The sequence below is a fragment of the Pogoniulus pusillus genome, chromosome 34 (genome assembly GCF_015220805.1).
Source record: "Pogoniulus pusillus isolate bPogPus1 chromosome 34, bPogPus1.pri, whole genome shotgun sequence".
Taxonomy (NCBI): Eukaryota; Metazoa; Chordata; class Aves; order Piciformes; family Lybiidae; genus Pogoniulus; species Pogoniulus pusillus.
In genome coordinates this window covers 15142748-15170241 of record NC_087297.1, presented here as the reverse complement: position 1 = coordinate 15170241, position 27494 = coordinate 15142748, and the positions used below count along the sequence as shown (strand labels likewise).

The following is a 27494-nucleotide window of genomic DNA, read 5'->3' as shown; positions in this document are numbered from 1 at the left end:
CCATATGAATCCCTATTCAGACCAGGGTGAATGATTTTTGATCTCTGAGGATGACGTCCTTGAAGACTGGTGAGCTGTTCATGGCTCTTTTGTCTCTTACAGGATCCTCCCTACCAGTTCCCTGAACAACCTATAATCTGGTGTCTTGAATTTCATGGCTGTTTTCAGCTGATGGTGTTGCTCAGGATCTTAAATGTTGCCATTTCCTTGTCGATACTGAAGCCGTCACACTTCCAACTAGTTGTACCTTAATCATGAGTAACAGGTCTACAGAAACACCTTCCCTAGAAAAGCACCTGAAAGCCAGGACCCATGGTTCATCTCTAAGTCACTTCTTTGTATAAACAGCAAACACCTCTTCTCGTCACCTTTCCCATCTTACCTAAATATCCTGTGGATTCTAGCCTTCTCTAGGACCAAGTCACAGCATTCTTCATTATATTTTTAATGTGCATTTCCTTTATTTTGTTAATCTCACTCTGAACCATCAACAGATGTTTGTCTAAAATAAATTCAGAACACATTCCTCATTTTTATCTCTACTTATCTGTCACATGTCATCTGGACAGTAGGATGTAAGCAAAGGGGCTCACGCCTGGTCTGTCAGGCAGATTGCACTGCACATATGTGCCACATTCACCTCTGATAAATCTTCATTGCAGTCAGCAGCTACATCACTTCTCTGTGTCAAGCCTCAGTTGTAGTCAATTGCTGCAGATATTCCATCTTTGCAAAAGGTTTGACTATGTTTGTTTCCTTGATTTATTTTCACCCTGCAGAGAAAATCATTTATCATGGGACTGCCTGTTATACAAGACAAGATTATGAAGAACAGTTACTAACAGAAGCTGACTGAAAATCATTAATGTAGCTCCATGAAAATGGTTATTAGTCCTCCCTTGAGAAAGGTGATCTGTATTTCAGGAGTTTTTTCTCTTTTCTTTTTTCCCTTCCAGTTTTCTGTCTTTCTTTCCTTTCTGCATCCATTGTCACCGCCAAAGCTGATACTTAAAGATTTCTGCAGTGGTCTTGCTTCAGGCTTTAGCTGTCAAACAAGTTTAGAGAGCAATACCATTTCCAAAGGCCTAATAAATCATAGAATCAGTCAGGGTTGGAAGGGAACACAAAGATCATCTAGTTCCAACCCCCCTGCCATGGGCAAGGAATCATAATAGCTGTGCTCTGACAGGCCATAGTGTGATCCCGAGTGCAGACTGCAAGATGTAACACACACCCGCGCTAATAAAGGAGTGGTTTTAGGTCCTTGGGCTGCTTTAATGACATTTACTACAGAGTGAACATTCTGTGATTCTTCTTGATGAAGAATTACCATTTGAACAAGCCAGAGTCTTTCATGGAAAAGTGAGTTTCCTTCCTGTAATATGAACAGACACAACTATAGCGTAACTTTCCCCAACGCTGACATAAACTACCACTAAAGTTACTGCTAATGCTGAAACAAATATTTTTGCTTGCTTCTGCCCACGTAAACCTTATGGATTAGTCAAAATTTCAATTAACAAGATGTTTAAATTTCTTTTCAGCTTAATATTTCTTGCTTTCAACTCCAGTTCACCCTAAACATAAACGAATGACTTTAACTTTCTGGAGAACTGATTTTGAAGCCATCAGAAATATTTGTTCTTTGAGAAGAAACATCATTGTTGTGCCACAAGCTGAAATTTTGTTAGAACTGAAAAAAAGCCCAAACTCCTCAATTTTTCCTTTCCAGTCTCACTGTCCGATGGGTTTGTGAAGCACTTGATTCTCCAACCAATACCCAGTTTTGAAAATAAGTATTTACATGGACATGTAAAAGTGGAATTTAAGGTAATGGTTTTTAAAATTTGGTTTCTGCTAAACCGTTCTTTAAGATAAATATTTGTTGAGTGTACATCATAACAAAGATAATGACATATATTGAGAGGTCAAGGTAACCTGAGGGGAAAACAAACTGCTACTGTCCTGGATATTCTTAAGGAAAAAAAAGGTTTTTTTTTTCTGAAAATAATCTTGTGCCAGATTTCATCAGCTTTCTGCTGTAAAACAGTAGAACCTTGCCTCATAACGTCTGCTATCCAATACCTAAATCAAGGCTTTGACAGGATTTATACATGGATCTGTCACCTGAATCTCTGCAACTGTGACCCTAATTACAGCAGATACATTTGCCTATCTTCACAGGAATTTGGAGTATTGTGGGAATATTGCAGGCAGGAAATTGGCACACTATAATTTCTGTTAGGAGTGGTTTGGGAATCTTTTTGTAAGAGATGTGAAGAAGTGCATCTAAGAAGACATCTGTTACAGCATCCCACAAGGCCTGTGAATCTGTGCCACAGCACACTGTGTCGAGTTACCTGCTTTCGCTAGACAATCAGCACACCTGAGAGCCAGCCTCTTCTGACAGGGCCATTTCATCTGATGGAGTATCAAATGGCTTGGTGATTATTCTGACTTCAAAGGCCAGCAGTGCCGATATCTTCAAGGTGGTCTGTAATGCCCGAGTGATGAGGCCATCTGTCAATGCGACTGCAAAATGAAAAAGGCTCCGTTGGGAAGTGGCAGGGAAACCTCCTTTTGCTCAGATGAGCCTGATTAGCCTCCAACAATTTCAAATCTACAACATCACTTCTGTAGCCATGGGAAAATTGTTTTTCAGTGGCTAAATTTTTCTGGGAAGGGAGGTAGTTGTTTATGCTGAGTAGCTCTGCAAAATGTGCTCATCTACTTCAGAAGCAGTTTTCCATTCACTAAGTTAGAAAGTAAAGATAATTCCTCTTCCATCAATATTTGTAAAGATGAACTTGTATGATAGTCATAAAAATATCTATTGCTTTGCAGCCTTGGTGTCTTTACTTGTTTTGATGACAACGTTCTGCTGAAAGATAGCACAATATCAGGAACCAAGTAAAACAAAGAGGTTTTGTTTATTGAACAATAAGCTTGTGATCAGCAAGAATTTCTTATGTAACAGACACATTGTTTTATTTTTTCTGATAGGAGGATGATATTTTGCGTGGGATATAAACTTCTTTTATATTTTTCATTAGTCGCGGAATATTATATGAAATTTTACTATTGAACTTTTTCCTTTCAGAAAGCCTTCAGAAAAAAAAGTGAAGGACTTACAGATAGCATTTTGATTCCTCCTGCCTGCTATCACTCTCCAGAAATGGCTGAAAACGTTTGGTGTCAAAATAGCACCTGGATTGACTGAATAAAAGTGCAAAACAGTTTTGCTCTATGTTGAATGAGCCACGGCATGAAAGACTGCATTTTCTAGGCCACAAGAAAGTTCATTGCTAGTGTGCACATTTTGGTCTTACTGTTTCAAGCTGTGTTGTCTTCTAAAATGTCATCTCATGTTGAAAACTGTCTGTAAATGCCTCTTTTCCTGCATGGAGCAGAAAGACTGGCTTTTCTTGTCCTTTCCATTTTTGTCCTTGTGGTTCTAGAAGCAACAAATCTTCATGTTCTTCATGGATGTCTGTTGTTTCTTTCTGATTTAATACGCAATTTTAAAAACAATGTTCTGAGTTGATGATGTTATTTGCTGAGCTCTCTATTCTTTATCTGTTGTCCTTTAGTTTTAATTCTTTAAACTATGGAAGGACTGCATTGCTTTCTAGTTATTGTTATTTTTAATGCTGATGTCCTACTTCCTTTTACATTCCAAACAAAATAGCAGTAGCATATTTAATCTTTCCTCATACTAAGGTCTCTCTAGTTCCCGTGACTTAAATTATTTTTGCTACTTTTTATTTGGATATTATCTGCATACTGGGCTTAAACTCTAAAAGCTTAGTCATTCCCTCACTAATCTCTGCCAGATTTCAAGTCCTTTTTCTCACACTTCAGTAGCCCAAATCTGGACTCAAGAAATTTTCAGAAAAAGATTCTCCAAGCAGAGCTTCTCTTTTTATCACATGAACATTTTTAACCACAGTTGAGTAACATACTCCATCCCATATAGACTCGTCGAACCCACTCAATTCCCCACTTTATCTCTGCATTCCACTTTTCACTCAGCAATGTACAGGCACCACTACTATTTTTAGCTCCTGAATTGATCACTTAACATTTGCTCACATTGACACTCGCCAGCTATTTCTTCAGCTATTCCCTTAAGGTGTTTAAATATTGTAGAGAACAAACTATACCACTGAAAGTATTAATGTTACCTAAGATTTTGCTTTCTTCAGCAGTTTGTCAGTGCATAGAAAAATCAGCAGCATAGAAGGATCAGCTGCTGATACCTGTTCCCTGACTTAATACAGAAGTGATGGGCTCAGAGATATATTGATTAGTAGTTAATGGGAGAATTCTGATATAAATTAGAGAAAAAACAATTAGCTGTAGCATGAAAAACAGTAATTCTGAAATTTATTATAACCATAGAAGCATACTGGAGGTACTTCCAGTTCTGTCTAGCTTAATAATTACATCCGACAAACTTTCCTGTCAGGTTATAGAGTCACAAGCAGAAGTAATTAGTTTGTTGGTTAGCCAAGAGGATTAAAGATCCATCCAGCTGGATATAAAGCAGATTTATGAAGTGGTCCATGGGGAAAATTTCAAATAAAGGAGGATGGATGTGTGTATACAAGTATCTACTTGTGTACAAAGTAAGTTTTATTTTCTTCTATACTAGAACTCCATCTTTAAACAGTACTAAATGAAGAGAATTTTTTTGGTGGGGGGAGGGGAGGAGTGGGTACAAAGCAGTTTCCTGTGAGAGCACTTCCAAACACAGCATTATATCTGTGCATCTTTCTTTTGATACCTTAGAAGTAGATGCAGAATGTCACACAGGTGATACAGTGCCAAACATGCACCCAAATGTGTCCCAGCTCTGTGTGCTACTTGCTTGATTTTCAGAGAAGGTACAGATATCTGAGGTCAGGAACGAAGATTATCATCTTTCTGAGCAGATACTACATTAGAGTAATCATTTGGAGCACTTTAAATCTCAACCTCTTTTAGCATAGTTTGTCCTCTACTTGGGATCCTGATGCAAACACCTTTTCCTGAAGGTGTCACTTCATTTGCTTTGAAAGTCAAACAGGATATAATGGTTATTTTGGAGAAGGAGCAGACAGAATAAAAGAGATGGACACATCTCTTAATTAAAAGTCTAGTGACCAAAGCCATCATGAATGATGCACACATACTCACCCTTTTCAGCTGTCAACGCTCTTTTACCTCCCTGAAGTTTTCCCTGGACCTAAAGGCTATTCTGGAGCTCATCTCTCCCATTTCTTCAGTCAGCTGCACTGGAAATGCTTTTCTGATGGATCCAGAACAAACTTGAAAGAGAAAGATTGAATATTCACTTGAGAGGATTGGAGACTGTCCAGATCTTTCATAAGGTCCTTTTTTTTTTTCCAGTGGAAATATAACATAAAATACAGAAATAGTCACCAAATAGTTCTAGGAGAAGGTGGACTCAGACACAGGCTTCCCTATTATGATATTCTTAGTGGCCTAATAAGCTGTAAGGTGATAGAGATCTCTTCGTCCCCAGATAGTTTTAATGGAAGAGGAACAGCAGTTATGCCCAATTTTCTACAATACATGTAGTGGCCTCATGTCTAGTGTTTCTTCTCTGGAAGCTGGGATTTTTCCATCACTGAAGAAAGAAAAGTTGTGTGACTGCTCCAGCCTTTAAGTATCCAAGAAGGCAAAAAAAAAGGACAATTGTTTCATTCTCAGCTAGCCTCTTTAAAAAAACCCAAACAGCAACTGCTGCAATATTTCATGTAAAACTTCATTCAGTAATACACTCAAAAAACTTACTGGTTGGACTTCTTAAAGGGAGTTAGGCAGATAAGCTGTTTATAAATGTCTAATAAGTAATTGGAGTGGAGATAACTGAAGAGGTTTTGAGCAACAGAGCGAGAACATGAAGAACTTTTGGTGCCTGCAGACCTGTAGAGTAACAGCAAGAGGTCTTTATGGAAGACCCATTTTCACGATTAGAGGTTTGATCTCATGTGACTACACGATGCTCTGGTAGGGCAGTTGGACTTGATAATTTCTTTGAGTCCCTTCCAACCTCTGACTTCCTGTGATCCTGTAATTTTTTAGGTACCTACATCCTTTTCCAAATAGGCCTTTAGTAAAATCAAAAGTGGTTGTGTTGGACATAGGACTTTTGTGATGATATATGGCTCTTGCCTGTGAAATTGTCTTTTTTTCCCCTTCACATTATCTGCCACAGAATCTCTCACCTGTAGTTTGAGACAGGGTGAAGCAGTCTTTTATTGAGATTGCAATTGAAGGCACTTATTTCTTCAAGGTCCCACCCAGATTTACCTTCACCACGATTTACAGTATGACTCAATGTACTTCTTCTGCCTTAACAACTTTATGTAAACATATAAATTTGTTTTCCAAAAACTGAGTAGAACTGTCAGACTTTCCCATGCAATCCACCCAGAGCTGGATTCAGTGCTGGCTACTGCAAACTGATTAGCAGACTCTTAATGACTACTTAATTATGAACAAAACACATAACTGTTTTAAATAGCAGCTTGGATTTTGATGTCTGTGTGCGTGAAAACAAATACAGCATGATGCAGAAATGGAGGGCAATTAATAATGTCACCCAAGAGCGTAAAATCTACCTTGAAACAGCAAAGCACATAAGTGCTACTAAATCAAGGTCCTTATTTTCTGGCCTTTGTCTTTCCAATGTTTAGTTTCACAGTAAATGAGAAGAGCTATTTGAAGGGAGGGAGAGGAGAAGACAGGTCTGTGACCTCTAAACAGACCACAGAGATCAAAGGCAGGCTCCATATGTGTTAGATATTATCTTTTTGAGGCAAGTGGACATGATGTTTTGTGGTGCAGCAATGTGGAAACACACAAATAACCTGGTTAGTGACTGCTGAGAGAGGAATGATCGACATTATTCCAGAGAAGCAGAAGTAAAACTATGAAAAAGAATTTGGTTTACCTAAGAGTCCTTCAAAGCTCTGCAGTACTCAAAGTGGTTTAATGGACAATTTTTTACATAAATATAGTAACTTACACTTGACAAAGAATGGGTTTCTACAGCTAACATTTGAAAGTATATGCTCTCTGCAATACAATCTGTTAAAGGTATCTATGATACTGCTGTTTCAACACATATATAATTATTTTTTCTTTCAAATGCATGCATGATTTAGTCTTGATTTTTTGAATGCAGTTTACTCATTGCCTTACAAGAGGAAGGTTTTTAGAAGAAAACTGCAGAAATATTGGGGGGGGTTGCAGAAGTATTGGGAAAACAAAAAGTGATTTTGTGGTCAAGAGTGGATCAACATAGAAACACCCTTCCTCCATTACTGTTAACACAGCAAAGCAGTTTAGTGGGAGCAGCAAGTTAGGCACATAGCTACTACTGCGTAGGGAGGTGAGCATAGTAAGGGCTTGACCTGGATCAGGCTCCAGCTCTACCTCAAGAAAATGACCAGCTTGTCTCAATTGAGTTTTCCTCTCTATGCAGGGATATACAATAGTATTGTTCCCTTTAAAAGGCCATAAAAATTCCTTTCTGTAAATCTCCAGGTCTAAATTGAAAGAATAGGAGTAAAAGGGAAAAGGAATACTATTCAGGATGTTCTATCAAACTAAAAACATCAACTGTTGCTCAGGAAGCCTGCTGAAAAAAAAAAGGCAACACTGTTTTCATTCTGATTGCTGAGTACATTGGAAGGAGAATGCTGTCAAATAGCTGAATATCATAAAGATTATCTTAGCAAGTCTTAATTCTTCAGCACTTCTGTACTCAGGGTTAGAGAGTTCATACAGAGGAATTCTGAGAGGAGCGTGTCACAATCTGTCCCTAAGCCAAACTCCTATGCAAAGTTGTGCCTGAAAGTCAGCAATCCCTGTTCCCATCCTACAATTCATAGCACTACTAGCAAAGCTGATTCACGCTGTTCAGTAGCCCACCAAGAGATTAAAATAGTCAAATATAGTCCCTGCCACATAGATGATGTAAGCAATCTATTTAAAAATGATAATACATTCCTGCAAGTAATCCCTTTGGCTATAATACACTTCCTCTTCTCCACTTCCTTCCTGTCTATTTTTTAATCCTCTGGTCATCCTGGAAAAATTGTTTGCACTGGTGGGCTGCATTAGCAGCTACAGAGTGGGGCGTTTAATAAATATATCTGCTTTAGGAAGAATTTAATCCCTCCAGAGAAATAGTTATTTATCAAAGCAAGTTTGATAGTTCTTTCTCTGAATCTAAGGTATCCCAGCAGTTTGGAGACAAGGTAAATGTGTTCCAGGCATCAGTATATGAAGAGAGAGAAGTTTGCTTCAGCTACAATATACTCTTGCTTGTAAATAGCTTCTTCCTTTGTTTTTTTTTTTTTCCACAGATGCTCTCCAATGAAAACACTGCCATTTGGCAAACCTGCATTCTCCTACAAGCCCTTTATTAACAGAGTTGGGCACATCCTTTCCCGAAGCCTGGTAAGCAGTATTATTGGCCTGCTGCACAAAACTGCCACATAATGAGCCATTGGCACATTAATTTTATAACACACTTCTCCAGTTAAGCTTTCTAGACCTCAGGCTTAAACAGCTGTCCACAGCTGTTAGAAAGTGATTTATCACTGTCGGCCTTCACAGCCAAAACACCCAAAGGTGCAAGTCTTCAATATCACGCAGCAGGTAAACATTTGTCATAGGCACCAATTTATACAGCTTCTCATATCTGTTATACAATATGCAGACTCACATTCATGTTGCATTCTCTGCAAGTGTGCCAAATGGACTAGTCAAGGAGCAGAGAAAAACATACTTTCTTATAGTTCTATGCTTCTGTGAAAAACACACACATCAACAGAAATCCTCCACATTTTCTGGCGAGCTGGTCATACTAACGAATGTGCTCTTAAATACATGTTAGGAGCAAATATTTATATTCTAAACATATGCACATGAAGTTGTGATTTAAAGTGTACTTGGCTGACCTCTTTTTAAAGGAGTCTTCCAGCTGTATGATACTAAAATGTGCTGTAGAGCCTCCTGAAGAACAAACCTAGTACATGGATTTAGGAATCTGAAAGGACAGGATTTGTAGGCAAAACACTCACACATTTCATCCATTTCAATAGTTTCAATGAACAGCAACATTATGAGCATTAATCTCACTGTTTCTTCATATGTAGCTTACCTTTTCAACTTTAAGCATGGTATATTTAATACTGTTTTCTTGTATACTACACTTCAGTGTGATCGCTGATATTGATTTGTAATGCTGCACTCTACATCAGGGTAAAAGTAACTTTGGTTGGAGTAGGAGATAAGTAAAAGAGGCAGTTTTATCTGGCTGCTGAAGATTAACACAGAGAATAGCCTGGCATTGACTTTAACAGGAAACGTTACTGAAGACAATATTGATCTTTCCACAGCTTGACAACTTCTGATACAGGTACCAATCACTGATAGCAAGCTGAGGAGGCACACTGTGGTACTATATTCTACTCTCATATCTTTTCCTAAAAAGAGTTTTTTATTGCCTTTGAACTCGGCAGCAAAAATTTGTGTATGTATATACAGAGAAGCAGAGAGGCCTCGCACCCAGCACCAGCAGTACACTTGAAAGCATTAGTCAGAATTGCTTGGTTGGAAGAGATGGCATTTTTTCCCCGATTTGAATGTTGCATGGCAATAAAGAGCACAGAGTACAGACTACTGGACTTAACTGAAGATCTGCGGGGTGAAATGAGACTTTTTACTTGCACATCTCTGTCATCTGTCAGTAACTCAATTGCCACCATCAGTGTCTCACTTACTAGCTAATCGTTTACCACTGCCATACTACAGAGAGCTCTCAAAACTTAAAGATTTTATTCCCACTCATTTACAGTAAAAGAATTTCTGAAACAGTAACTGAAAAGGATGATTACTGCTACACTTACGTTCCTTATTGCAGGAGACACAGACAACAAATCAGTCTTTAAAGTATAGGACAAGAAGCAGTGGAGCTTTTCCAAAGGAGAGACACATTCAACTAATTCAGAAATAACGAGGTGAAAAAGATCCACTGAAAGAAGAAGCAGAAAAAATTTCAGTTCTACTCAGTGTTTTGTGATGTTACTTTTTCTTCTACACCTCTGAATGACATTTTCCCACTGAACTATTTCTAGCTGAAGCAAAATCAATATTAACTTGAAAGACTGAGGAAAAAAAAAAACAAACACATAAAAAAAACACAAAACCAAAACTCCAAAACTTCACTATTTTCAAAAACTTCACTATTTTCAGTTAGCAGATGTTGCAGAGATTGGGGGGGGGAATAGTTTGTGACTAACAAAGTGTTTCTCCAGGACAAATAATGCTTTAATAACAGATTCATCTAAAGTGCATTCTGCTGAGGAATTCATAGTATCTTTACCACACTTATTTAAGTTGCATGCAGCTGAGGTGAGACACCACAGCTAAGAAGTATTTGTGACTACCCTGAACAGAATGAAACTCACTGTAGTCCTTCATTGAGTTTTCTGCTGCCTTAAACCTGGTCCTGCATGGAGAGAAACTCAAGTAGATGAGTAGATGAATGAGTTACACAAGGGCATAGCTATTAACCTTGTCTTGAGACAGAGGTCATCACTCAGGTAGATGTTACTGGAGCACAGCTCCATAATATCTGAGCCTTTACATCCTCTTAAGTCTAACACATCTTCATCTCCAGTGGCTAACATGGACTTAATTTCTTGCAAATTCTTTTCACATGGGAGAAGGATGTGATGACAGACTCCACTGCTTTCTGTCCACTTCCAAAGAGGATTCAAATATCAGTTTCCTTGCAGACAAGAGCTGGGGAGCAAAGCAAAGGGTTTTCTTCCAGAAAACTTTGTACCTTGTTGACCAGCACCTAACTGAAAAAATCCCTCTTTAAGCTTTTCTTCAGCCAGTCTCTTACAGGGCTTGTTCCAGTTCTCCCTTGTGGCCTTGTCAGTTTCTCTTTGTCACAAACAAAAATGTCACCAAATTAATATACATCAATGCTCCTCATATCCTCCTTTTTACTCAGAATTCAGTGAAATGTTGCTGCTTTGGACCTCTGGCTGCACTTCCATGTGCCCTGTACCTTTAGTTGTGGTAGTCTGTTGTGTTTGGTGGTTTTTTTTTTTTTGTTTGTTTGTTTTTTTAATTCAGCTCCATCATTAATTAGGAGGTATTGACTGTTTCTTGAATGACAGGTGTTCTGTTCACCTGCTGCCTGTAGAGAAAGAGCCTCCTTCAGCCTCTGCTCTCTACCCTCACATGATAGAAAAGCACCATTACACCTGTCTTTCTGAAATAAGGACAGAAAGAGGCAAGAGAGGACATTACTTTCTGCATATGCCTCTGGAGTTCATTTTGCACCTCTAACCATATTATGTGTTAGTAGGATCACGGCCAGTAGAGTCTTGATTGCTGTGGGTGTTGATTACTATTACTATCTTTATTCACTTGATACAAGATGATCCTGAGCTATGAAGTACTGGCCTAATGCTGCATCTTCTTAAAGTTTGAACTGAGGTGCTCTGAAAAAAGATCTCGGTCCAGTCCATTTTTTTTCACAATTTATGCCTTTCCTTTGATTGTTTATCCTTGTTTCATTGATTGCAACAAAATGTATAACTCTAATCACTAAAAATACCTTGATTCTTCATCTCATATCCTAGTATCACAGAAAGATCAATTTAGGAACTTACTACCTTAACGCAAAGACCCTTTTCCTCTGAGAACCGGCTTTGACTCCATTGTAAACTAAGGCAAGGGAAACTCGTTTTGACTGTCATGGCTACAAGTACAATGAGACTAGGCTGACAGAATCCTGTTCTATCCTTGCAGCCCAAAGGCATTCAATACAAAAGTTCCTTCACTTGGAAGGGGAAGGTGCTAACACTTCCATTTCATTTCATTTCATCAAAAACACTGTACAAAATATTGTATCTCATGATACATCTTTAGGTAAAGTTGTCTCCATATCATGGAAGCTCTGACAAGCCCTGCAAGAAACCATACTGTTGTACAGTATATGAACTTAGGGCCATAACCTTTCATTTCCTGGCATTCACGAATGCTCAATTAACTGATTCATCTGATAGCTTTTACCTACCCTAAATACAAGAGAAATACATTTTCACTTTCAGACTGGAGAGAGTACTTACATTTCAAAGGAACCATCAGAAACAGCTGGTTTTAAGCTTCTGAAAACTATTTCAGGGAACAGTTGCAGAGACATAGCACAGCAGCCAGGAGCTGTGCTGATACACGGGCTAAAACTCATGCACAATCCCTGCCTATCTGCTGTCTCATTCTAAAGAGCAATAGATTTTGAGACAAGAAGGGCCCATATTGGTAATTCAGCTCTGCTCCTTTCACTTAACTATTCTGATATCAAAAGCACCCTTCCAGTTTCAGCAGGATCTTGCTTTGTGAAATATATATTTGAGAGATGTTTTTTTTCCAACTCCTCCACTTCTAAAATCATTCTCAGCCATTCTGACTCAACTATTAGAAACCACTGTGGCTGTTCCGTGAGGTTAAATCTGTAGGAGAAATCTTTTCCACACCAGTATTTGTACACTGTCATCAAGTACTGTCTGTGAACTATGGTCAGAGCACCATTGCTTTTGCTTGGGACAAGCACAGACTTTTATGCAGAAGCACTAAAAAGGACTTTCAATTTCAGAAACAGCAATTTTACCAGATCACCATCACATGCCTTTTAGCTGACTTTTTTTGTTCCAGTGGTTGCCCATTATTTGAAGAACGATCATCTGCAAAGTATGCAATCTTCCTGTATGAAAGCAGTCTTGTTATTTTGGTGGAAAGCAGAGCATCACTATGATCTTAAAATAATAACTGCATATTTTGATAAGGAAAAGAATACAGAAAATCAAAGGACTACAAGCTTCTGTAATTTCTGATGAAAAAACATGCACAACCTTCACCTAGTCAGTCTCTGCATGAAAAAAAAATAGGAGCATTGTTCAGCATAGAAATTCTCCAAGCACTTAATCCATCAGGCTTAAAGCTTATTTATTCACAGATTTAAAGTTAACATGTCATGAATCACCTTATACTTCCTAAAATTCTTGTTTCTGATCTCCTGTGATCAGCGCTGCTTATTCACATGGCCTGTGGTGCACCACAGACACCATCATAAACCTGCTGTTAAATCGTTCACTGGGTGGCACCCAAGAGCCACCTAAGAGAGGTATTAAATTGCAGACACTCTCTAATAGACATATTTTAGCAATTTCCTCCGTCTTCAGTGAAATTATGCTAATATTTTAGTTGAGTTTCCTTAAGTCTGGAACTCAAATTAAGCCTGTCTGTTTCATTTTTATGACAGTGCTTGAAATCACTTGCAGACAAGAGATTGTTGGACCATGAGATTTATAGTGGCAATGCCACAAAGTTGAAACACATCCTGAGGAAAACAAAAGCAATCTGTGTAGCCAGCTTTTTCACTGCAGTAAAGTCACAAGTATTCCCTCAATACATCTATAAAATTAGTTTGATGGTGTTGATTTTATTGGGAATAATTGTATGTACACTTGCAAGCTTTCTCCTAATAGTTTTCAGTATGTTTTACACAATGGAGTTAGTGGAGCAGATTTCAGGAGTGACAAAAGCTATTTTTCTTTTCCCCACTCATCCTTCTACTTTACTTCATGAAAGTTGTTTTATAACAGTTCCTAAGAGGCTGAGTGAAGGTTCAGCTATTTAAATGATTCTGTAGCATCTTCAGAAACATCATCAAGACTCAGTAATGTTCAGATGCCTTTGGTTATGATGTAGATGTGTGGGAAGTAGAATATTCCCAGTGTATGAGTACCAACAGCCATCCACTTCCTCCGCTGGCTCCGTAACACCGATTAGTTACCTGGAAAGCTGGGGTTAGCGCATGTGATTTCCAAATAGAAAGCTTTATAAAACATGCAGGTTAGAATAATTTTTGTTCCCTTGTGGCAACAGAACTCTTCACACCTCATTGTGCCTCTGCAGTATGTGAATTTGCCACCTGTGGAACATCTCAAAATTCAGCCACTTTGGGGCAGAGGAGGAACTCTTAAAACATAAATATGTAACAGCTACACATGTGTACATGGGAACAATTGCATTAGGCAAGGACAATAAACCAGCTGTGTTTTTCAGATATTTCAGTTGGGAGATCACATTTCTTGAAGAACGCTTGAGTCAGAAAACACTTTCTAAAGTGAATGGAGGACTAGCAGCATCAAGACCAGAACCAGAGAGAAAAATAAAAGACAGTCATTAAAACCCCTTCAAGAGTCTATTTCCAGCACTGACAAGAGAAGAATACGTAACAGTGAATTATACTAGAGCAGCTGCATCCAACATGAAGGAGCAGGAGGAAAGTAGCCATTGCAAGGGATGGCATGCTGGTCATCATGCAGAGAAAAGGCAGTAGGGAAGGTCTTCCAGGTGTGTCAAGGGTGTATTATCTAAAAATGCAGAAAAGAGTGGGAGCTTGTGTGCCCTGAGTTGTGATGAACATTAGCCCATTACTTTATCTCCTCTTTCTCTCTTCAGAGAAAGAGTCTCTAAGACTGCTCTGCAGCCAAGCATTTACACTGTCAGCCCTTCAAAAGCTTGGCTAAATGTTGCCTTTTCCTAGCACATCGTGTACACAGTCTGTCCTCTAAATAGCTCAGAACAGCACAGACATCACGCACAGTACTTCCCACTAACCTGCCTGCCCACACAGCATTCCCCTTCACTTTTCCTTCTGCTTCCTTCACATACAGCAAAATTTTGTGTCTTTCCCAACTAGAACAGGTTTCCAATTATGTTTGCCTTTAGGGTGGCGTACTCTCCACAGTGTGGAGCAAGGCAGGGTCACAGACCTCACTTCCTTCATTAAACTAAGTAAATGCAATTGTAGAGGCCACACAAAGAGGATTGTCATGGTTCCTCTCCACCTTTGCTCATCCACACAAGGCTCCTACAAACTATCTATAAGTAGTAAGGCAAATCACAGCTATAAAACTAAAATGATGACAAACTCATCTTTGACATTCGTGAGAGCTCTGCTTTAAGATAGAGCTGTCACATGACTAACTTCTGTCTCCAAATACAGTATAATGAAAAGTTAAAATGCCTGCTCACGTATGCCCACTACTTGGAATATATGAAATAGTTCATCACTAGCTTTGGGAAAAAAATGCTAAGTCCTTTCATATAAGAAATTAAACTCCAATATAATTCTTAAGCTTTTTACATTATTACTTTGAGGGGTAGGAAAGCAGTCTAGTTTTGTCAATTAGAATGGCAGTGATTTTCTTTATAACGAAAAAAAAATTCACTTTTATAAAGAGTAATGGTTATGACAGTTGCTTTTCCCTCTCATTTTAAAGCACAATAGTAGTCTATTGAAAAGATGTGGTCCTGTACTTTTTGTTGCATTTTTCTACATCTTTAACTTAAAATCTGACTTTAGGTTGCATTCAAGAGTCTATACTGCCAGATCACAGTAGGAATGTATCTCTAATTCAAATATCCTAATGCAATGATTTTCTTTAGCTGAAAACCTGGCATTTTCCCCCCAAAATACACACTCAACAATATGACAGTGTGTGGTGATTAATCTGTCAATTGCATAAAAGCATATGTCCTTAATCCTGTATTGTTGTCAATTAAACTTTCATTAGTCACTGGCCAAAAGTTATTATAATTTCTGATTTTAAATTCTTCACTTGAAATGACTGCTGTGATAGCTTCAAGAGATGAAAAGTCAGATGGACAAAATCCAAGGGTTGTTTTCTTGAAAGCTTACCAGAACATTTGAACTCGGTTTTGATTCAGTTTAAGTTACTGAAAGCAATAGCTTTTGTATTTCTTTTCTGCCTGCGAGCACAGGATCTCACCTTCTCCCTTTGCTCGCTGTCAAGGAGCCCCACGACTGAGGTGAACTCTGTGTGCAGTCACAGCACACAGTGCCTCAGTGAGCAGCAAAACAGGAAATCTGTCCCTTAACACAGTAGCTGTTTCTGTCCAATGTCCTAGTTTTAATTCAGGCAGGGGTATTCACTTAGAGGTTGCATCTTACTATGGTGGTGGAGGTCCAAGGACACATTCAAATTCCCCTCCACATACTATCTGACCTTGAGTGAAGTCACTCATTATCTCTGTGTAACGCATCCTCTTTAACCTAATGATTTTCAGTCTATTTCTTCGTTGCTCCCCCACCTGTCTTCTCCTTGTCCTCCTCCCTATCTTCTGCTAACATACACACTTTTCTCCATCAATAACTCATTTCTTCCATGAAAAAATTAAACCTGACCCCTATCTAATATCTGTCTCTTTTCTCTTACAGCAAGCAGATTTCCCAGTAAGCAAAGCAAACTGCAACCACACTGTTAGTTCTAGTTGTCTTTTCACTACATTTAATTGACCTCTCAGACCTTCTCTCCATCTCTGTTTTCCTTCTGCACTAGATACATCATCGGCTTTCCTCTTTTAAGTAGGTGAACATATTTCTTACCTCATTTCCATCCTTTTGAAGAGTCCAGCAGGGACGTGAGTCTTTTCTCCTTTAGGAAGCTTGATTCAGACTCAACAGCCATATCCACAGAGAAAGCACATATCCTACACCTTTAGTCTAAACTGAAGCTGTAGTCAATCTACCATCTGCTGGCATACATGTATCTAGCTCTAGGCCAGTTATATGGAGAAGTTCCAAAGCTACCACCTTCATTCAAAGAGCAAATTTCCTACCAAGCCAAAATAACAGATCAGTAGTACCCAGTTACCAACAACAAAGGAACATCTTTTAACTGAGTAGTGTAGCACACCTATCCTGCTCTGAAAGCCCACCTTAAAGTTGCTCCTACCTCAGTTCTTCTGCTTAGGCTGTAAGGGTTTTAAACGTCTGCTCCTGAGCATCAGAATTCTACTTTTGCTAATTGACATCACCTGCAGGTACCTTAGCAAGCTGTTTGTTTTCTAGGACTTTAAAAGAAACCACATGTTTTATCTGACAGTCAGGCTCACAAAAGTTAAGGAAGATAGTGCAGTACCCTTTGATTGCTGTAGAGGCTACTGCTCCTCAAGTTCTAGTTTCTGCTGGAGAGTCTCAGGCTCGCATCTAACCTTACTGCTTTATTTGTATGGAGGCTACAAAGGCCTTTCAAATTTAGCCAGACAGCCAAAATGTCATTCAAGCTCTCTCTTTGCTTCCTACAGTCTTCCTCTCTCTAGCTTTGACAAATAACCCACGGTACTATCACAACTTCTGGAGATACCTTGTGATAATCTTAGTTTATCCCTTTCAGTGCATACACTACTCTGTGGAGTCCCTCACTTCTATTTTATATATAAAACAAAAAACACTTGCCTTTGCTTTCGGGGTCATTGTATCTTACTTCAAATTAACTTATACATGTCTTTCACTACTCTGCTCTCTAAGAAAAAAGAGGTCTTCCTTGCTCAGAGATAATCTGTCACCTGCCCCCCATATCCTGTAGAACAAATGAAGCTGAGGAAGGCAACTGTGGTGTTTACACAGCTTGGGCAGCCTGATTTAGCCTCTTTCTGACAGCTGCATGTGTTGTTGCAAACGTGATTATCTGTCCACTGCCCATTTGAATGTCTCAGATTTACAGGACAATGTATTCTGCGGATGCAAATATCAAATACGTACATTGTAAACAAACGTTTTCTAATTGGTTAGGCAAAATACTGCTGCTGACAGTATTTTGAGGCACTAAGTTACATTTCATGCTGCACTTCTGTTCATTTTGGAAGCCAGGCAGCACTTTGGATATTAACAATTAAAGAAACAACCTGATGAAGAATATTATCCACTTTAGGTCTACTTACACTTGCCACATTCAGTAAACTGTAGTATGGAAAGAACAGCTAGGAAATGTAAGTGGCCCTGCAGTAAATTTATATTAAAGTGCTATTTCAAATGAAAATGAGGTCACTAGGGTACATTTTCCATTTAAAAGTCATCCAGACTTAGCAGATGGCATTATACACAGATCAAATCCTTCAAAAAAGAACAAAATATTTTTGGCAAGCAATCTAAACAAATACTAGGTTGTCAGTTAATCCTTCTAACTGCATGACAGATATTTATTGTAAACTAGCAATCACTCTAGTTTACATTTTTTCACCGGGTTTGGTCTTAATATTTTTAATATCCAAGCAGCCTTGGAACATGGACTGAATAATATATGTTGTACTTATTTACATCAGCATCTGTGCCAATTTTTTGACTAGGAAATATGTCATCACTTTCAACTGCTGTGACCAGAGCTGGCTAAACAAAAGGCTTGGTGGCATTAATGGGTTTAAAACTAAATTATGGGTAACAGTGACTACTAAACATACAAAGTCAAGATAGTCACCCTTGCACTGGTGTAAATTTGCAATAGCTTCACTGGTTTAAGTGTGTAACTCAAATTTACGCCACTAGAAAGGGAAGGTGAATGCAGTCCTTGTCTTATCATAAGTAAAAGAAGATTCTCTTATGTCCACAGAACTTTCCCAAATAATACTTTCTGAGCTCTTAGAAAATGAAAACTTGAGCAGTCCACTCTCCTCTCATAGCTGGACCATATACTGCCACTGCTCCCTCCTCAATGGCCTCAAAGAGTTGCAAGCAGTGAGAATAACTTTATTAACCAACGCAGGGAATTTAGAAAAGGGAGAAGCAGGCAGAGGTAATCTCACCTCTGGTGCAGCAGAATAAAAGAATAGGAGCTAAAGTAGTAGTGCAGGAAGAAGTGTGCTGTCTGGATGTGGGAACATGCAGTCTTCCTCTCTGCCTAAGCCCCATGCAACATGGGTGGTGGTGACAGAAATTAGGGGTGATGCTGGGCTACAGGAGAGGCTGGGCAACAGAAGTGCTATGTCCAGGTGCTGGATGCTGGAGTTTCCAGCCTTTGGACATGCAAAGAACCTTTCACACTTTGGGAGTTTTCAAGTAAGGAATTTTAGTGCATGCAGCTCAGTAATTCAGGGAAGTATTTTCATAGTTTTTCTTTGGGACCCTTCCCTCTGTAGGTGCAACTTCAAACCAGTTGCTGCCTCTTCTGTCTTCCTGCAGTGCTCCACTGAGTGCTTTTATATTTGAAAAGTTGTCTAACCATGTTTAATCCCATCTTGCATAAAACTGAGAAATGAAAAGTGATGTGAAGTGTGCTTCCACAGAAATTCCTACAGTGAGGGAGTGATCGTTGCTGCATAGCTGCCTTTTCATGCTTTGTTAACAGATATTTGTATTCCACAAATACCACCTCATACTCTGCCCCTCTCCTACAATGCCGCCACTTTACTGGGAAACCTAAAGCCTCATCAGTCCTTGAACTTCCTTTTTAGCCTGAATCCAAAGTAAATAGCATTGCATTGAGAAAGATTGTTTGAAAGATCAAGTTACTCAATTAGGGGGATTTATTCTACCTTACCAATTTCCTTATAAACATTTTCATTTGAATATTTGAGGACAGGAGTCCCTTCTCATGAGTGGCTTAGGCCAGGATCCGCATACCCTCTGACACTTCATTATGCGACTCGTCTTAATCAAAACGGGAAGATTCTTTTCTCCAGTGTTAGCCTCAGCATGGGCGTGGGCTATCGTGGAAGGCTTGGAAAACCTAGGTCTCTGTCAGTGTGTTTAAATATCAGCCAGGACTCCGCTGGTGACATGCTCTGCATAAACAGAAAGAGTAGACGATGCTACTATCCATCAAGGTAATAGATCTGCATTATTACTCAGAAGCTGAGTTACAAATATCATCTGGAGAACAGTGGCATGAGCATTAGAAGGTTGCTTACATATTTTCTTCCCAAGAGATAGACATCTTGCCCTGCAATTAACAGTGCTCAGGTAGCTTGGTGTTCAAATAGCTCTGACCTATACAGCATTTTGTATCCAGAGCTCCCTACACTGGTTAGACCTTTGTAGACCATGGATTTGTAGATTGTCATGGTTTAATGACTTGACAGATTTGCCTATTGCTCCAAAAGGGGCAAAAGAAAATGTTCAAGCAATGGATTGGAGAATTGCTGGGAAGTTTAAATGGAGAAGCAATTCACAAGCTACAGTGTTACAGTTCTACATAGTGGTGAGCATAGCAAAGCATAGAAAATACACAAATTCATATCCCGCCTTGGCCCAGTCTTGCGACCTGGGCTTACAACCATCTTGTAAGGCTAGGACCTTCCAAAGCCTTCCCCCAACCAGGCCTCAATTCCACAGACCTTCCAAATTCCCTACCCTGCCTTCTACTCCCATACCAAAAGCATTTGTGACACAGCACAAAATTCAGCTTAGCAGCTTCAGGGCCAGTTACGCTGCTTTGGGCCTAACTGGCAGCATTGCCAAGGTCGGCAACCAGGCCTCCTCCTCTGCAGAAGATAGGAGGAGCCTGGGCACCTTTCCCAGGAGGAGAGAGAAGAGGGAAAAGGGGAGACACTGACTTTACAGGCAGGTTTTTTAGGGCTGCAGGATTGTGGGAAGAAATACAAAGGTTGTGTTTCTCAGGGCAGCCCTGCTTGACCTGCTGCTCACAAATAGAGAGGGGCTGGTAGGGGATGTGGTGGTTGGAGGCTGCCTGGGGTCCAGTGACCATGAAATTATAGAGTTTTCAATACGTGGAGAAACCAGGAGGGGCATCAACAGAACCTCCACACTGGACTTCCGAAGGGCAGACTTCAGCCTATTTAAGGAACTAATTCAGAAAGTTCCTTGGGAAATAGCCCTTAGAAACAAAGGGGTCCAGGAAGGTTGGACCTGCTTCAAGAAAGAACTCCTGAAGGCACAGGAGCAGGCAGTGCCACTGAGCCGGAAGATGAGCCGACGAGGGAGGCAGCCAGGCTGGATGGGCAGGGAGCTGCTGAAGGAATTAAAGATTAAAAAGAGAGTGTATCACCTTTGGAAAAGAGGGGAGGTGTCCCAGGAGAAGTTCAAGGAGGTTGCTAGGTCTTGTAGAGGAAAAATTAGAGAGGCAAAAGCCCACTTGGAGCTCAGGCTGGCCACAGCTGCCAAGGAAAATAAAAAGTGTTTCTTTAAATATATGAATAGCAAGAGAAGGGCCAAGGACAACCTCCAGTCCTTGTTAGATAGAGAGGGGAATAGAGTGACAAAGGATGAGGAAAAGGCAGAGGTGCTTAACACCTTCTTTGCCTCAATCTTCACTAGTGGGACAGGTTGTCTCCAGGACAGCTGGACTCCTGAAGTGGTGGATGGAGTCAGGGACCAGTACAGTCCCCCTCTAATCCATGAGGAAGCAGTAAGGGATCTGCTAAGTCACTTGGATCCTCACAAGTCCATGGGACCGGATGGGATCCACCCTAGGGTGCTGAGAGAGCTGGCAGCTGAGCTGGCCAAGCCACTCTCCATCATTTATCAGCAGTCCTGGCTCACTGGAGAGGTCCCTGAAGACTGGAAGCTGGCCAATGTGATTCCCATACACAAGAAGGGTCGTAAGGAGGAGCCAGAAAACTACAGACCTGTGAGCCTGACCTCAGTGCCAGGCAAGGTCATGGAACAGGTCATCTTGGGTGCCATCACAAAGCACCTACAGGATAGCCAAGGGATCAGGCCCAGCCAGCATGGGTTTAGGAAGGGCAGGTCCTGCCTCACCAACCTGATCTCCTTTTATGATCAGGTTACCCGCCTGGTGAATGTGGGGAAGGCTGTGGATGTAGTCTACTTGGACTTCAGCAAAGCCTTTGACACTGTCTGCCACAAGAAGCTCCTAGCCAAGCTGGCAGCTCATGGTTTGGACAGATTCACTCTGTGCTGGATCAAGAACTGGCTGGATGGCAGAGCTCAGAGAGTGGTGGTGAATGGTGCCACGTCCAGTTGGCAGCCAGTCACAAGTGGTGTTCCCCAAGGATCAGTGCTGGGCCCAGTCCTGTTCAATATCTTTATTGATGATCTGGACGAGGGCATTGAGTCCAGCATCAGTAAGTTTGCAGATGACACCAAGCTAGGAGCAGGTGTTGATCTGTTGGAAGGTAGGAGAGCCCTGCAGAGGGACCTGGACAGGCTGGATGGGTGGGCAGAGGCCAATGAGATGAGATTTAACAAGGCCAAGTGCAGGGTTCTGCACTTTGGCCACAATAACCCCAAGCAGCGCTATAGGCTGGGGACTGAGTGGCTGGAGAGCAGCCAGGAGGAAAGGGACCTGGGGGTACTGATAGATAGTAAGCTGAAGATGAGCCAGCAGTGTGCCCAGGTGGCCAAGAGAGCCAATGGCATCCTGGCCTGCATCAGGAATAGTGTGGCCAGCAGGACAAGGGAGGTTATTCTTCCCCTGTACTCAGCACTGGTCAGGCCACACCTTGAGTACTGTGTCCAGTTCTGGGCCCCTCAATTCAAGAAAGATGTTGAGGTACTGGAACATGTCCAGAGAAGGGCAACGAAGCTGGTGAGGGGCCTGGAACACAAATCCTATGAGGAGAGGTTGAGAGAACTGGGCCTGTTTAGCCTGGAGAAGAGGAGGCTCAGAGGTGATCTTATTACTGTCTACAACTACCTGAAGGGACATTGTAGCCAGGTGGGGGTTGGCCTCTTCTCCCAGGTAACCAGCAATAGAACAAGGGGACACAGTCTCAAGTTGTGCCAGGGTAGGTATAGGCTGGATGTTAGGAAGAAGTTTTTCACAGAGAGAGTGATTTCCCATTGGAATGGGCTGCCCAGGGAGGTGGTGGAGGCACCGTCCCTGGGGGTCTTCAAGAAAAGACTGGATGAGGCACTCAGTGCCATGGTCTAGTTGACTGGCTAGGGCTGGGTGATAGGTTGGACTGGATGATCTTTGAGGTCTCTTCCAACCTGGTTGATTCTATGATTCTATGATTCTATGATTCAGTGTTAAGCCTAGTTGTTGTACTTGCTAATTCTCAGGGCAAAATCTCATTTGTTCCACAAGACTCTTTTTCTTGGTTGACATGTGTTCTCCAGTGGGAATTCCATCACCCTTTGATTTAATTCTTCCAGATGTTTCATGCATCCTATTATGAGCCTCTTCAAAGCAAGTATAGTTGCTGGCCTAAAAAGCAGTTTCATTTCTATTGTTCCAGGGAAGGTAATAATTTTACATTAGGAAACAGGAGCAAAAAGTGTGTGGGTAATTGAACATATATGTGTCTATATGTATATATATAAATCAGTAACAAAGAACTCCCTAAAATCTAGTCAGTTAAACCCCATGGAAATACACTACATTTAAGCAGTAAATACATACATAAAAATGTTTTCTATGTGAAGGTAACAGTATCCTTGGGGATGGAAGATTTAGGGCTTTTAAATTCTACCTTTTCCACATAATAATTTGCTTTGTGTTTATAAAAGGGTGTTGTTACAAAGAGAGGTAGTTTATTGCACCCGAAAGCCATAACTCCCTCATTGAAGACTGTAACAAAAGAGACATGTGTAGAACAGATTTTAAATTTTGGCATTTAAAGCACTGTTACACTTCAAATAAGAAAAGTCAAAAGCACAGCTGAATCTTTGTGCTCATTCAGAACTTATGGGATGCTCCTATAGCGATGATTACATGAATGTTCACCTATTGACTGCTTGTATCTCTTACAAACTGACTTCACATATCACTCCTCTCCTAAAACAATGCCTTATTTGTCATTGCATGTGACTAATATTTGGGCATCATTCCATTTTTTCTAGTTCATTCATAACCTGTAGGCTTGGGAGGAAAGGTTAATTAGCTACTTTTTCAGAGAATTTTTGACATCATGCTGTGCCTTTCTCGTTCCTTCAAACAGAAGTCACATCTTAATTTCTTCTCCTAAATATTTATAGAGTACATCCAGCTAAGAGCCCCTCATAATCCACTGGCCTACACAAGCTGAAATCATTTGTTGATCAATTGTTTTTCAAGAGCCTCTTCAGTTCGAGCTACTCCTCCTCTGAGAAATCCTGGAAAGGCACAAAAGTTCTCAACAAACACCAATATATCTGCTCAAATTACATCTCATGACAATCTGCCTGAAAATAACCTTTCTCTTTTGTCTTAAGAAAAAGGGACAAGCAGGGCTGACATTTGATATTGTAAGCTCTGTTACCATGTCCTGTACCTTTCCAGTTTCAGCTCTTGATCTCCAGTAATGTTGTCTCCAGACCGCAATAGGGTCGGTACTGCTGTCCTGGGCTTTCACCAGTAAATCAGGAGAAATGGTATGAATTGCATGAGATTGCAATTAGCCTTTGGTTCAGCATTTGTCATGACCTGAGTGCTCTAAAAGCAGAAAATACTTCTTTCACTTGTACACGGTACTGTGAGTGGGACCTGACTTGTGACAACTGTGAAGGGCATACACTGGCACAGTACTCAGCCCCCCTGCTGCTATCAACAGGCCACCTAAATCATGTTCCCTACCGTACAAGGAGCATTCACCTCTCAACTAGCAGTGTAGGAAAGGCGAAAGAGCTGAGGGCCTGAGCTATGAATATCCCACACTAGAAAAATCACCCTCAAGCCCAGGACATATGTGGAAGCAGACTGACTAGGCGCACACAAACTTTGTCAATTGAGTGCCACAAATGTGTTGGAAAATGGAACTCGATAGCTTTTGCTCAAAGTTCTAAAATTACATTTACCAACATTTATGTGAGCTTTATGTTACGAATATCCGTCTTTCTGAAATGTAATATACGTGCCAGGCATACACGTAGAAATATGGCCAAATAAATATATTTAGACTTAACTAGCTTGAAAGAAAACTCCCAAAATTAGCAGCTGGACTTAGCATCTTCAGAGAACTATATCTGAAATAAGGTGCCCAGGTTCTCAGAGCAACTCCAGCAGCAACTAATCCTATGAGTATCAGCATTTTTTAATCTATAAGATCTCAGTCACTGAAAGTAAGACCTGAAAATTCTTTGCCCTTATGAACTCCTTTGTAGCAGAAAGTGGAAACATTTTAGAAAACCTGAGTGAGTCCACACTGTATCCCAGCAGTAAGTCAAGGTTTGATCGGATAATTGTTGACTTAGGTACAAGAGGAGATAACTGAAACCTTCCATGTGTAGCTGGCATTATTATATATTATTAGGCTCACATTGTTATATATTATTTAGATCACAATCTGTAATTACTTACATGTGGTAATAGGGATCTCTTTGGTCTCCAAAACTGGGACATCATGCAATCCAACGGCCACAGGTGGAATTGAAATTACTTGTTAAGTGTGTAATTGCTCCCTGAAGCAAAATAATTCCTTATGGTCTTTGCCACTTGAAACTTGTGTTGAACACCCTTCTTCTTCAATCAGAAGTTACTAAATTTTATATTGTTCACCAATTTGGGTGCTGATCTAATCACTGTCAATAAGGATGATGCAAAGGAGAGCAGTATTCTACAAGAATTAAATTCCACGTCTGGAGGGAGCTTCCAGTTAGGCTGGTTTAACATATTAGTCTCTCCTGAATGTGAACTTTATGCAGCTCACATTCTCGCTGGATTACCTGAAGCCACATTTACCCCACGAGACTTTAAAGTCTTGTTGTGGAAGCAGGGAATTAATGTGGCCAAGTCAGGGATTTATATAAAAATAGAGTTATTTTATTTCCCCAAAACCCACCCCCAAACTATATACAGAAATTAATTGAGTTTTAATTACCAGATTCAGTTCGCTTGAGAAGATCTACACGGCTGCCATAGATAATCTGACTATTTTGGAGGTCAGAAGCTGGAAAAGGCCTGAGCTATTAAATGGATAGCGTTTCCCACTTAATAATAAAGCTGAGCCAAATAACTCACGGTCGGGCTGACTAGGTCCCGCAGCCTGCGCTCTCGCTCCCTTCGGATGCCGTCGTTAAGAGGTGTTCAGGGGCATGAAAGGCGCTAATGGGTGAAGCCGTCCCCCGCAGCGGAGCGCTGGGTTCCTTCTGTAGAATCTATCCAGGCCGGGGGAGAGAAGTTACAGGCAGGAAGAACGCTCAGGCGGGCACGCTCAGGCATGCAGAAGGCTCAGGCAGGCAGAAGGCTCAGGCAGGCAGAAGGCTCAGGCAGGCAGAAGGCTCAGGCAGGCAGGCAGAACGCTCAGGCACGCAGAAGGCTCAGGCAGGCAGAAGGCTCAGGCAGGCAGGCAGAACGCTCAGGCACGCAGAAGGCTCAGGCAGGCAGAAGGCTCAGGCAGGCAGGCAGGCACACTCAGGCGGGCAGGCAGAACGCTCAGGCGGGCACGCTCAGGCACGCAGAAGGCTCAGGCAAGCAGAACACTCAAGCAGGCACACTCAGGCGGGCAGGCATGCTCAGGCAGGCAGGATCTCTAAGGCGGGCACCCCAAGGCGGGGAGTCCCCCATATTTACACCCCCCCTAGAAACAGAGCAGAGTTAGCTCTGCCTGGGCGCGAAGGCCACAGCCAATCGCAGTCCAGTCCCAGCGCAGGCACCCCTCGTGTCTAAGGACCCCTTGCTGCCCTCTGCACGGCTGCAGGGCAGGGCGGGAGAACTCTTTTCGTGTGTTTTCCTCTCCCATTCAGGCTACAGAGGGAGAGGAATTTAGGGGTATACAGGACTCCAGGACAAGTCTATCTTACGTTCAGTGTATGTATGTGCTTGTACAGGTGTGTTTATATCCTCCTGTTGAGAGATGCAGTTGAGACATTACTGCATTAGAGCAAGTAATGTCACTCTTTATTTATGACAGTTTCATCTCTGTTCCAGAATAGGAGTATTAATATGCCAGTGACTAGCAGTGATGTAACTGTAGTGATCTAAATGTATTCTTTGGATACAAATAGTTCTCCTCTCTATGCTTGCTTCACATTCATCCTTCATGCTGCTACACTAGTGACACTGTCATAGCAGACTAATGTGATACACCTTGATATGATGCTTTGGTTTGGTACAGAGTGTCGTACACTTCTTCTGGCAACATCTGCTTATTTCCTTTGTCCTAATTTGTTCTGAAGAAAGAAGCACTTTCCATAGAACCTCAACATCTCTGAATGGTTTGAACTACTATCACTTAAAACTTAGCAATGTCCTGAGAACCAAAACATGTTTGGGTTCCATTTTACCAGAACAGAATTTTGCTTAAAGAGGGTGTGCTGGTTTGAGGCTAATTGGAATATTTTAAGAAGAAAAATTAGATCATAGGCTGTGAAAACAATGGTGATGTTTACTTCACTTTTAGGTTTGCTGAGACATATGAAAACATCACAGACGGTGTTGAGTGAGTGTAACACACGCTGGTAGGGTAAAGGAGGAGGCAAGAACACATAGGAGGAGAATGCTCTTAGGTGCAAAATAAAATTGTATCCATTGCATGAATAAATATTTTCTTTCTTGAGAAGGATGAGCAGATGAGTATTAGTGGTTCAGGTTAGTGCCCCCAGTGTACCCAAGCTGGTGACTCCTGCTTCTTCCTTCTATGTTAGCAGAGGTTTTATTCTGGCTCGGAAAAAAAGCAGGATAACCCAGTGTGAACTGAGTAGGGGGTAAAATGAGTGACAGAAGGATTCAGCAGTAATTCTGCATTTC

General features: G+C 40.9%; 1 long non-coding RNA gene across 1 annotated transcript; it reads right to left on the bottom strand.

Annotated features, from left to right (window-relative positions):
* Positions 1–1251: 1251 nt before the first annotated feature.
* Positions 1252–17505, bottom strand: LOC135189887 (uncharacterized). Its single transcript, XR_010308351.1, has 3 exons — positions 16517–17505; positions 5179–5309; positions 1252–2532 (listed from the first exon to the last, which is right to left on the bottom strand). It is a non-coding gene; the product is annotated as an uncharacterized LOC135189887 (long non-coding RNA).
* Positions 17506–27494: the final 9989 nt, after the last annotated feature.